The sequence below is a fragment of the Dendrobates tinctorius genome, unplaced genomic scaffold (genome assembly GCF_039654945.1).
Source record: "Dendrobates tinctorius isolate UK_male_01 unplaced genomic scaffold, ASM3965494v1 ptg000226l, whole genome shotgun sequence".
NCBI classification, from domain to species: Eukaryota; Metazoa; Chordata; class Amphibia; order Anura; family Dendrobatidae; genus Dendrobates; species Dendrobates tinctorius.
The window spans coordinates 2,951,668-2,964,460 of NW_027361893.1; the positions used below are offsets into that span (position 1 = coordinate 2,951,668).

At 41.3% G+C, this 12,793-nt stretch overlaps 1 protein-coding gene and 1 pseudogene across 1 annotated transcript in view; both read right to left on the minus strand.

The window, feature by feature from the left end:
- LOC141059299 (uncharacterized) overlaps positions 1-12,793 on the minus strand; it is a 779,988-nt gene that overhangs the window by 655,410 nt on the left and 111,785 nt on the right. The gene's annotated exons all lie outside the window — the stretch shown is intronic.
- Positions 6,146-12,793, minus strand: part of LOC141059305 (uncharacterized) — a 38,504-nt pseudogene continuing 31,856 nt past the window's right edge.

Genomic DNA, 12,793 nt, shown 5'->3' on the forward strand with positions numbered 1-12,793 from the left:
AGGGTTGCCCTCTTTCCCCGGCTCTCTTCGCTCTTGCGATTGAGGCACTAGCAATACATATAAGGTCCTTCCCCAATATCCGAGGTATAGATATAGCAGGTCGGTAGACTCCATTGGCCTATATGCCGATGACATGGTGATATCCTTGAATAATGTAGAATATTATAGGTAGATGGTTGACCCAGCTTAGGGGAAGGAATTTTTTCCCTATGGAGAAAATTGGCTTCTACTCTGTGGGTTTTTTGCCTTCCCCAGGATCAACAGTGCAGAACAGCTGCACTAAAAATAGGCTGAACTAGATGGACATAAGGTCTTCCTCCAGCCTTCAAAACTATGTAACTGTTACTGCATGAGCGTCCTATGCTGATCTTATCTAATGCAGGCTCCTGCCTCCATGATCCAGGTTGTATGTGGTGCTCTGCTCCCCCTCATTTTGGGGCTGTATTATACATAACGCAAGTAGCAGAGTGTTCCCTGACCCTTTTACCATACAGCTTCTGCAGTGTAGAGTTTATTTATGCTGGCAGTGTATTTGTTGTTCACTTACTAAGTTGAATAGTTTGTAACTCGCCATTTATGCACGTGTTCATCTGTACAATACACTGTCTATGTGGGGTTTTACAGGGGTTTAACCCCATCATGGGTTTTTGTACCATTATAATTGCATATCTGCAATTTTAAATGTTTTTAATGTCTCTTTAGTGTGTTGGTGTTATAATAAAGTATTTTTGATATTTCTCGGTGATCCCCAACACATACATGCCTCTTTTCTCTACTTAGCTCAAATCCCGCACATCGATGATCCTGTCACATGATCGTGGGTCACCGATGGGTTGGCATGACAACCAGGGGTCTCCAGCAGACCTCTATGGTTGTCACTGCCGGATTGCTATGAGCGCCGCCCGCTAGCCGAAACGGCATGGACCAGGGATCGACCCGCCGAACTCCCGCTCTCCTTTTAATGTGGGCAAAATGCTACTCAGTCAACACAGGGTGAGGGAAAACAGTGTGGCAATACTTTATTGAACCAGAAAACGGGCAGATAATCCATAGAACAGTCCCAGCAAAATACCCAAGTTGGTGCACATTAGAGTCTCACCCCTCTGCTGACTCGCTGGGATAATAGTAGCGGTGACTTCAGATCTTCCAGGGTCACTACCCCACCTGTGGAACACACACAGAGAGGAGGTAACGACTAGCGTAGGAAGATGACAGTCCACTTAGTCCATACAAGGTACCAGACCAGTTGATCCGAGGATCACAACCTGGCTTCATCTTCCAGAGTCGACTACTCCACCTGTGGCACACACACAAAGCGGAGGTAACGACTAGCGTAGGAAGATGACAGTTCATTGAGTCTATACAAGGTACAAAGCCAGTTGATCCAAGGATCACAATCTAGATTCTCCAAACATATCCATGGTTCAGCGATATTCATTGGAGGCGATCTGTATTCTTCCAGCCGAGGCTAAAAACCCCTAGGTTGTTTCCTATAGAATGATTGATCCGTGTCCCTCGTGATGGAGCCATGATGTAAAATGGTTGCTGTCCTTACTCTGGTTCTTTGGATGTATGGATGTCTTGGCAGAATCTCTCTGGCTGTTTCTCTCTCAGTCTCTTTATACAGAGGCCTGTAACCTAGTTTTAGGCTTGACGAGTGTACCACATTTAGTATTTACAAAAAAAAGGGTAAGAATGGAGATGAGATCAAGCAGCATTACTTGATTATTTAAACTATTTGTATAGTTTTTCCTTTTCTGCTTTAGAAGTTAAACTGGCTCCATACCACAATGCATAATCAGCATATCAGCAAACATCACTAGTGATCAAGGATAAGTGCACAATAAAAGTTGATATTGCAGGCTTACACAAACAAAAGTCTGTTTTCTTAACCAACCAGAAATCAACACACTTAGAATGTTATCTGTATGTTGGCTTTCAAATTTATTATTCGTTTGCTAAAAACAGTAGTCTGGTTAATTAAGATACAATGCTGTATGTCTTCACCATGCCAAAAGTAAAAGAAGCAATGTTTTTGAAAATATTTAAAAAATTAAATCTAAAAGTTAAAATCACCCCCCTTTTGCCCCATGCAAAATAAAATAAAAAAACAAATATACACATATTTGGTATCGCCGAATTCAGAATCGCCCCAACCTATCAATATAAAAAAAGAATTAACCTGATCACTAAAAGTCAAAATGCCAGAATTAAGTTTTTTTGGTTGCCGCAACATTGCATTAAAATGCAAAAAAGGGCGATCAAAAGATCATATCTGCACCAAAATGGTATTCATTAAAAAAGTCAACTCAACACACAAAAAAATAAGCCTTCACCCAACCCGAGATCATGAAAAATGGAGACACGACGGGTATCGGAAAATGGCGCAATTCTTTACCTAATAAAGATGAGTTATTTTTACTGATAAATGTTTGTTTTGGGTCTTTTTTTCTGTTGGTATTTGGTTTATCCTACAGCGGGGAAAAAAGTATTTAGTCATCCACCAATTGTGCAAGTTCTCCCACTTAAAAAGATGAGAGAGGCCTGTAATTGACATCATAGGTAGACCACAACTATGAGATACAAAATGAGAAAACAAATAAAAAAAAAAAAAAAAAAAAATCACCTTCTCTGATTTGGCAAGATTTATTTTGCAAATTATGGTGGAAAATAAGTATTTGGTCACCTAAAAACATGCAAGATTTCTGTCTCTCACAGACCTGTAACTTTTTCTTTAGGCTGGAATGACATGCGAGAAACTCAGCCGAGTCTTGCATCTCAATACCTGTGCACTCAGCTCGGAGCTTGTGTCTGTATAGAAATACATGCAGCTGAATGCTCCGATCCGAGTGCCGGCGGCAGTGCCGGGTATTGAGATGCAAGACTCGGCCAAGTTTCTTGCATGTGTGATCACAGCCTTAAGAGGTTCCTCTGTCCTCCACTCATTACCTATAGTAATGGCACCTGTTTGAACTTGTTATCAGTATTAAAGACACCTGTCCACAACCTCAAACAGTCACACTCCAAACCCCGCTATGATGACCACAGAGCTGTCGAAGGACATCAGAAACAAAACTGTAGCCCTGCACCAGGCTGGGAAGACTGAATCTGCAATAGGCAAGCAGCTTGGTGTGATGAAATCAACTGTGGGAGCAATAATAAGAGAATGGAAGACATGCAAGACCACTGATAATCTCTCTCGATCTGGGGCTCCACGCAAGTTCTCACCCCATGGGGTCAAAATGATCACAAGAACAGTGAGCAAAAATCCCAAAACCACACGGGGGTACCTAGTGAATGACCTGCATAGAGCTGGGACCACGTAACAAAGGCTACCATCAATAACTACACCGCCAGGGACTCAGATGCTGCAGGGCCAGATGTGTCCCCCTGCTTAAGCCAGTACATGTCCAGGCCCGTCTGAAGTTTGCTAGATAGCATTTGGATTATCCAGAAGAGTATTGGAGAATGTTATATGGTCTAATGAAACCAAAGTAAGACTTTTTGGTAGAAACAAAACTCGTGTTTGGAGACAGAATGCGGAGTTGTTGCATCCAAAGAACACCATACTTACTGTGAAGCATGGAGGTGGCAACATCATGCTTTGGGGCTGTTTCTATGCAAAGGGACCAGGAGGACTGATCTATATAAATGAAACAATGAATGGGGCCATGTATCGTGAGATTTTGAGTGCAAACTTCCATCCATCAACAAGGGCATTGAAGATGAAATATGGATAGTCTTTCAGCATGATAATGATCCCAGCACACAGCCAGGGCAACGAAGGAGTGGCTTCGTAAGAAGCATATGAAGGTCCTGGAGTGGCCTAGTCAGTCTCCAGATCTCAACCACATAGAAAACCTTTGGAGGGAGTTGAAAGTCCTTTTTGCCCAGCAACAGGCCCAAAACATCACTGCTCTAGAGGAGATCTACATGGAGGAATGGGCCAACATACCACCAACAGTGTGTGCCAACCTTGTGAAGACTTACAGAAAACATTTGACCTCTGATTGCCAACAAAGGATATATAGCTAAATATTGAGATGAACCAAATACTTATTTTCTACCATAATTTGAAAAATAAATCTTGCCAAATCAGACAAGGTGATTTTCTGGATTTGTTTTCTCATTTTGTCCCTCATAGTTGTGGTCTACCTATGATGTCAATTACAGTCCTCTCTCATGTTTTTAAGTGAGAGAATTTGCACAATTGGTGGCTAACTAAATATTTTTTTCCCCCACTGTAAAAAACTCCCATATAATATTCCATCCTTGAACTCACTCCGCGCACATCATGTTTTTGTAGAATTTGTTAATATATAGTTTCTCTGCGTCCGAGTTATTTTTGAAGGTCAACAAAATACGATTTTCCTGTCATTCATTTCTCACTCTAGGTATGATAATGACTTCTCTCTGTGTGGGATTTTTGATGTTTAAAAAGGTTGTCCACAAGTTGGACAATCCCTTCTCATTCATCATGTTTGGTCCTGTTAAAATAAAACACTTATATTAACCTTCCATTCTGGCATCAGTTCAGTGGTGTTGGCACTTGTGTTCTTGGGGCTCTTTTGAGGTTTTTACATCATGTGAGCCCTGTGCTCAATCAGCGCTGGTGTCACTGTCCCCACTTTCGGACAAATCGAGCATCATGAGGCAATCAGAGAGCAGCCGCAGCCCTGGCTTCCTGTTGATATTCAATACGTCCGAAGGTGGGAACAGTGAAGCTGACGCTGATTGGGCGCAGGGCTCCTGTGAGGCAACAAACTCACATAAGCCCCAGGACAGCGAGTCTTGACAGCGCTAAAGAGGAGCCGGCGCGCCAGCGGAGTATGAATGTTTTTACTTTAATGAGGTCAAACATGAGGAATGAGTTCACGGAGAAAGAAAAATGAAATTATATATATATATATATATATATATATATATCCCCCCTTGATTAGAAGATTCACTGACAAAAGGATAAAACTAGACTTTATTAATTTCAAATGTAAAACTATACCCATAGTTCACCCCTGAAGGTTATTCAGAGGTGATTAATATAAAAAACATGTACCCCACATCTCAGTATATAGGGTGAGGTGACGTACACCCCTCACTCTCCAAGACTGTCATTTCTACAGGTTTCGTCGTCCTCACCAAAACGACTCATCAGGAGACTTTATTTAAATATTGAGCCATATTCAAGCGAGACTAGACAAAAAAAAAAACAAAAACCCTAAAATCATGTATTATCAGTCAGAACACTAGCCACATATTGGCAGATCCCTTCAATCTATATAATTTGTAAGTTTATAAGCCACTCCAGTGTCAGGAATAGAAAGTATGTGATAATACAGTATATACCACTCAGGGAACACTTAACTTCCAGAGATCATTTCATATTCACACTAAATAATGGCACAGATCTCCCAGACATTATGGCTGCACATATCCCTAGTCTTTATAATGATATTGCACTCATTCCCTGACAGACCGCAGCATGGTCATTAGTTAGAAGCTACTAATGATCTTTGGAGCAGGTAAGTTTTCCCTGAGTGGTAGATATTGGGCCGTCTGAAAACGGAGTTTATTCTAGGACCATTTGTCTGCACTACTAATTGACAGCTGTTATTATACCAAACTAGGGCAGTCCCTATAGGAGGAAAAACACAATAATTATACGGGTTTTCACATATATTCCTGACTGACCGCCACTGGAGTGGCTTATATACTTACTAAGTATATAGTTTGAGGTCTGGGATCTGCCAACATGTGGCTAGTTTTCTGACTGTTCCGAATAACATGATACATGATTTTATTTTTTTTGTCTAGTCTCGCATGAATATAGGTCGATATTAAATGAAGTCTCCTGATGAGTTGCCTTTGGTGAGAACGACAAAACCCATAGAAATGAGAGGCTTGGAGAGTGAGTGTGTATACGTCACCTCACCCTATATACTGAGATGTGGGGTACATGATTTTTTTCTATTAGTCACCTTCTGACTAACCTTCAGAGGGTGAATTATGGGTATAGTTTTACATTTCGAATTAATAAAGTTTAATTTTATCCTTTTGTCAGCAAACATGGGGAATGACAAGAGACAACCCATTTAAGAAGATCCAAATTTGGTTAAAACTATTCCAACATTATGAACATGAAAACAGCTTCTCCCCTGACATCTCTAATGTTTATTAACAGTTGATTTCCAAGTAACATATTTCCCACATTAAGCAAATAAAAAAGGCTTCTCCTCTGTGTGACTGCTCTGATGTCTAACAAGATGCACTTTCCAGTTAAAATATTTCCCACATTCTCAACAGGAAAAAGGCTTCTCCCTTGTGTGAGATCTCTGGTGCTTAACACAATCTGATTTAGTGTTAAAACATTTCCCACATTCTGAACAGGTAAAAGGCTTCTCCCCTGTGTGAGTTCTCTGGTGACGATCAAGATGTGATTTCTGTATAAAACATTTCCCACATTCTGAACAGGAAAAAGGCTTCTCCCCTGTGTGAGTTCTCTGGTGACTAGCAAGATCTGATTTCTGTATAAAACATTTCTCACATTCTGAACATGAAAAAGGCTTCTCCCCTGTGTGAGTTCTCTGGTGCTTAACCAAAGCTGTTTTCTCTTTAAAACTTTTCCCACATTCTGAACATGAAAAAGGTTTCTCTCCTGTGTGGATTCTCTGGTGCTTAACACAATCTGCTTTACTGTTAAAACATTTCCCACATTCTGAACAGGAAAAAGGCTTCTCCCCTGTGTGGATTCTCTGGTGCGTAACACAATCTGATTTAGTGTTAAAACATTTCCCACATTCTGAACAGGAAAAAGGCTTCTCTCCTGTGTGAATTATTTGGTGTGTAAGAAGATTCCTTTTCTTGTTAAAACATTTCCCACATTCTGAACAGGAAAAAGGTTTCTCTCCTGTGTGAATTATTTGGTGTGTAAGAAGATTCGTTTTCTGGTTAAAACATTTCCCACATTCTGAACAGGAAAAAGGCTTTTCCCCTGTGTGAGTTCTCTGGTGACTAACAAGATCTGATTTCTGCACAAAACATTTCTTACATTCTGAACATGCATAAGGCTTCGCCCCTGTGTGGATTCTCTGGTGCTTAACCAAAGCTGTTTTCTCTTTAAAACTTCTCCCACATTCTGAACATGAAAAAGGCCTCTCCCCTGTGTGGATTCTCTGGTGCTTAACCAAACCTGTTTTATTGTTAAAACATTTCCCACATTCTGAACAGGAAAAAGGCTTGTCCCCTGTGTGAATTCTCTGGTGAGTAACCAAACTTTTTTTCCAAGCAAAATGTTTCCCACATTCTGAACAGTAAAATGACTTCTTTGCTTTAGGAGCAGTTTGATTTTCCTTAGTAGTCAGTAATGAATCAGAAGATGGGATCTGTTCCATAGGATCAGTTGACAGATCTTTGCTGTGAATGGATGATGGTATATCTGGAGTAACAGAAGTCACTTCAATTTTTAAATCTGATGATCTTGAGATCCTACAAGATACAACTGAAGATGTCAGCTGTCCCTCTGATCTCCTGGTACAGTCATCTGCCAAGATAAAAAAACACAATTATTTTTGAAGAAAATATCCTTGAGTTTTACATTTTTGAACATTTCTACTTAAACTGTCCATAAAAATGGCAAGCTATGTAAAAAAACTTTATTACGTAGACAATGACAGTTCACAGGCTTATAGAAAACCTTCTTGGATGAACCAGTAGTACGTGGTGTTCAACTGTTTGTTCATTCTGCCTCCCAAATCTAATATATAAAGCTCAAAAGTGTGTGTGTGTGTCCGGGATTTGCATCTGCACCGTCGCAGCTAAAGCCACAAAATTTGGCACAGTCACACGTCTGGACCCCGAGAGTGTCCTAGGCTATGTTGTGAGGCGAAGTTTTAACCCCACGCGTTCCAATTCACCAAACAATTTTGCCCCTATCTACATAATGGGGAAAGTGTTGAAAAGCAACAAGGTTTCTAGAAACCAATCCAACAATATACACTCTCACTTCTGAGTCTTGCAGTGTGCGCAAACAACATTTAGGATCCCTGTATTTAGCAATATTATAGTGAGAAGAATCCACTTAATTTATTGTGTGTTTCCTGGAGCACAATCTGGGCACTATGTGTTGGGTAATAAAATGGCAAATGTGAAGTTTTCACTCTCCAACATCCACTGCGTGTTAATTTTCAGAAAGTGGCTGTGGAGTCAAAATATTCACTCCTCCCACACACGTGGTCATAATTGTTAGCACCCCTCATTTAAATGACAGAAATTCCCACAATGGTCACAGAAATAACTTGAATCTGACAAAAGTAATAAATAAAGGACAAGTGATTATTCCAAACAGTGCTCAGAAATAGGAGGAAAGGTGTCCTCCTGCAGGATTTAGCGGTAAGTATACAACAATACTAATGCTAGAAGTAAAACCCCACTTCGAGAGGGTGTCCTTAATTTCACAAAAGTAGCAGTGTACTTGTGAAATAAATGTCAAAATACCACCACACATATAAAGATGGTAATGCGTATGCGAGTAGTTGTAAACAGGAAGCCGCAAGATCCCGAAACGCGTAGGATTAGGACCCGATCTATATTTCTAAACACCTGTTTACAGGTAGGGGTGTGACGTCACTAACCCTATTATCCGCAGTCATACCGCTTGGGTCACTTGGCAATAATATACATAGACCTGCCACCGGCTGGGGCAACATCTGGTGTACACTATTATTGCACATACTTAGCCCTATAAAGCCTCCGGAGTCCTTAGATCCACGGTTACTTGCTGCTACAAAGGGACTAAGGCCTGTTTCACACTTCCGTTTTTTCAAATCCGTCAAAATCCGTTGTTTTCTGTAAAAAACGGATCCGCCATTTTTTGCAGGATCTGTTTTTTTTGTCCCATAGACTTCCATTACGGTTACCGCGGATCTGTCAAAAAAAACGGATCCGTTTTTTTAAAAACGGATCCGTTGGCATCCGTTTCCGTCAAAAAAACGGAAACGGATCCGTTTGGCGGACACAAAAACGGAAGTGTGAAACAGGCCTTATGCAGGTCAGTGCTAGGAGCTCACAGAACCTAGTTACTTTATATCAGCTCCCTGATACATTATAAAACAAACTCCACCCACTCCCTTCAGGCCGCTAGGCTTCTACAGCATCGCCGCGTGTCTCTGGCGGCGGTCTCCGCGTGACGAGACATTGGACTCCTCCCACCGGCGCCGCGTGTCTCAACACTGACATGGATGGACATCTCTGTGCCTGCTACAGACAAATAGCGCCGTCCTTCCACGGCACAGGCCAGACACAGTGCACCCAGCTTTCCTAACGACAGAAAGATTAGTGCACCCTGCTCTTCTAGCTACCCGCTACCAAGACCCAAGGTAATAGTTTGAGCCTCTATGTTTAAGTATATGTACTAGCATTAATACACATGTGGCGGCAGTCTGGTATATGTATTTTACAAGTACACCGTGGCTCTGGACACAGTGCACCCAGCTTTCCTGACCTTAGCAGGATCAGTGCACCCAGCTTTTCTAGAAACCTATACCCAAAGTAGTAGTTGTTGCTTCTGTGTATAACTACATGCATACACATTAGCATCTTTATACGTGTGGTTTTATTTGGACATTTATTTCACAAGTACACTGCTACTTTTGTGAAATTAAGGACACCCTCTCGCGGTGGGGTTTTACTTCTAGTGTTAGTATTGTTGTATACTTACTGCAAAATCCTGCAGGAGGACACCTTTCCTGCCATTTCCTAGTGCTGTTTGGAATATACACTTGTCTTTTTTCAACATTACTTGACAGGAGGTGGTTACTGTCACCCAAACTTAGCAGCCAGAAACTCAGGAGTGTGTCAAGCGCCAGTGGGATATAGATATTATATATACATACTGTATACACAGGGTGGGCCATTTATATGGATCCACCTAAATAAAATGGGAATGGTTGGTGATATTAACTTCCTGTTTGTGGCACATTAGTATATGGGAGGGAGGAAACTTTTCAAGATGGGTGGAGACCATGGCGGCCATTTTGAAGATGGCCATTTTGGGTCCAAGTTTATTTTTTCCAATGGGAAGAGGGTCATGTGACACAAACTTGAGAATTTCACAAGAAAAAATGGTGTGCTTGGTTTTAACGTAACTTTATTCTTTCATGAGTTATTTACAAGTTTATGACCACTTATAAAATGTGTTCAAAGTGCCGCCCATTGTGTTGGATTGTCAATGGAACCCTCTTCTCCCACTCTTGACACACTGATACCAACACCCCAGAAGAAATGCTAGCACAGGCTTCCAGTATCCGTTGTTTCAGATGTTGCACATCTCGTATCTTCACAGCATAGATAATTGCCTTCAGATGACCCCAAAGATAAAAGTCTAAGGGGGGTCAGATTGGGAGACCTTGATGGCCATTCAACTGGCCCACGATGACCAATCCACTTCTCAAGAAACTGTTCATGTAGGAATGCTTGGACCTGATGCTCATAATTGATGGTATGGTGTGGTATATGGGGTACAAAGAGAGTGGGACCATTCTTCATCAATGGAAACCTCAATGCCACTGGATATCTGAAATTGCTCCATGATGAGGTGTTGCCCTCTTTATGCACTGAAGATGGCACGTTCCCTGAGTTTTTCCAGCAAGATGGTGCACCACCATATTATGGGTGTCCTATCCGAGCATTCCTACAAGGAATCTGACCCCCTTAAGCCCCCGTTACAGTGATATTGCTAGCGATATCGCAGTGTGTAAGTCACCGATTTTGTGACGTTGCAGCGATATTGCTAGCGATATCGCTGCATGTGATACTTACCTCCGACCCGCTCCCCCGCTGGTTATCGTTGACCGCGCGAGAAGCTCCTGGACAATTCCTCGTCGGTCACTTCCTGCGGCGCCGATGAGCGACGCGTGGAGCCGGGCGGGAGGACGTCAGGATCGCCGCGTCTGACAGGTAAGTAGCGACCCCCGACCCCAGCGATGTCGCTGGTGAGATCTGCCTGTGTGGCAGCTCACTAGCGACCACCTAGCGATGCACCAGCGATCCTGACCGCGTCATATCGCTAGTTGGGATCGCTGGTGCATCGGTACCCTAAGACTAGCATTTATTCTGTGGTGTTGCTATCAGTGTGTCAAGAGTGGGAGAAGAGGGTTGCATTGACAATCCAACACAATGTGCAGCACTTTGAACACATTTTATAAGTGAAACACCTAAACATATTCCTTAAATAAAGCTGTGAAGTATATACTGTATAAACCACCCAAAACAGAACTTCACACAAGGCCATATCAAACTAGACAATCTTTATTAGAAAAATCATAAAACATTAAAAGCCAGGCAGGCACCACAAGTACAGGAATAAAGGTGGGTAACCGAGGAATCAACCCCCCAAAAAATTAAATTATATGATCAAATGTATAAATTAATATCTATTAATTTATACAAATGGGGTGGTCCAAAAGTAGGTGGACAGAATAACATTTATTTTGATTTATATATAAAATTATATTTACTAACACAAGCAGGATGTTGAGAAGGCCGAACATTTAAATTTCTATTTTGCATCTGTTTTCTCTCAGAAAGGAAATGTAACGTCAACTGTTCTTCACTGTACTATTAAGGGAATAGAAGAATCCAGGATATCTATAAACAGAAAGATAGTGAGGAAACACTTAGCTAACCTAAATTAATTCAAGTCTCCAGGTCCAGATGAATTCCCATAGTACTGAAGGAGACAGCAGAAGAAATTTTTGAACCCCTCTCCATAACCTTTGAAAATTCTTGTAGAACAGGAGAAGTCCCAGAAGACTTGAGAAGAGCAAATGTTTTTCCTATCTTCAAAAAGGGTAAGAAGGTGGACCCAGGCAACTATAGGCCAGTGAGTCTGACTTCTATACCAGGAAAGATCTTTGAACAAATTATTAAACATGTATGTAAGTACCTGGATAAGAATGAAGTGATTAAACAGAGTCAGCATGGGTTTGTAACTAATAAGTCATGTCAGACTAACTTAATTTCCTTCTATGACAGAATCACTGATTGGGTGGATCAAGGAAATGCTGTAGATATAGTATATATTGACTTCAGAAAAGCATTTGACAAAGTATCTCACACAATCCTTATTGACAAAAATGATTAAGTATGGAATGGACAAGGCAACTGGTAGGTGGATTCGTAACTGGCTTAGCGATCGGACCCAAAGAGTGGTCGTAAATGGCTGCACATCCAGTTGGAAGAATGTCTCAAGTGGGGTACCACAGGGCTCTGTCCTGGGCCCTGTATTGTTCAACATCTTTATCAACGATTTAGATGAAGGAATTGAGGGTAAACTGATTAAATTTGCTGATGACACAAAGCTAGGAGGGATAGCTAATACTAGAGAAGAGAGAGAGGATTCAAAAAGATATAAATAAACTGGAGAAGTGGGCAGCAACTAACAGAATGGTTTTTAACAGGGAGAAATGCAAAGTACTACATCTGGGCAATAAAAATGAAAAAAGCATATACAGAATGGGAGGAATAGGGCCAAGTGACAGCACATGTGAAAAAGACTTGGGTATACTAATAGATCACAGACTGAATATGAGTCAACAGTGTGATGCAGCAGCAAAAAAGGCAAATACAATTCTAGGATGTATTAACAGAAGCATACAGTCTAGATCACGTGAAGTCATTATTTCCCTCTACTCCTCTTTGGTCAGACCTCATCTGGAATATTGTGTCCAGTTTTGGGCACCACATTTTAAAAAAGACATCAACAAACTGGAGCAAGTTCAGAAAAGAGCGACCAGAATGG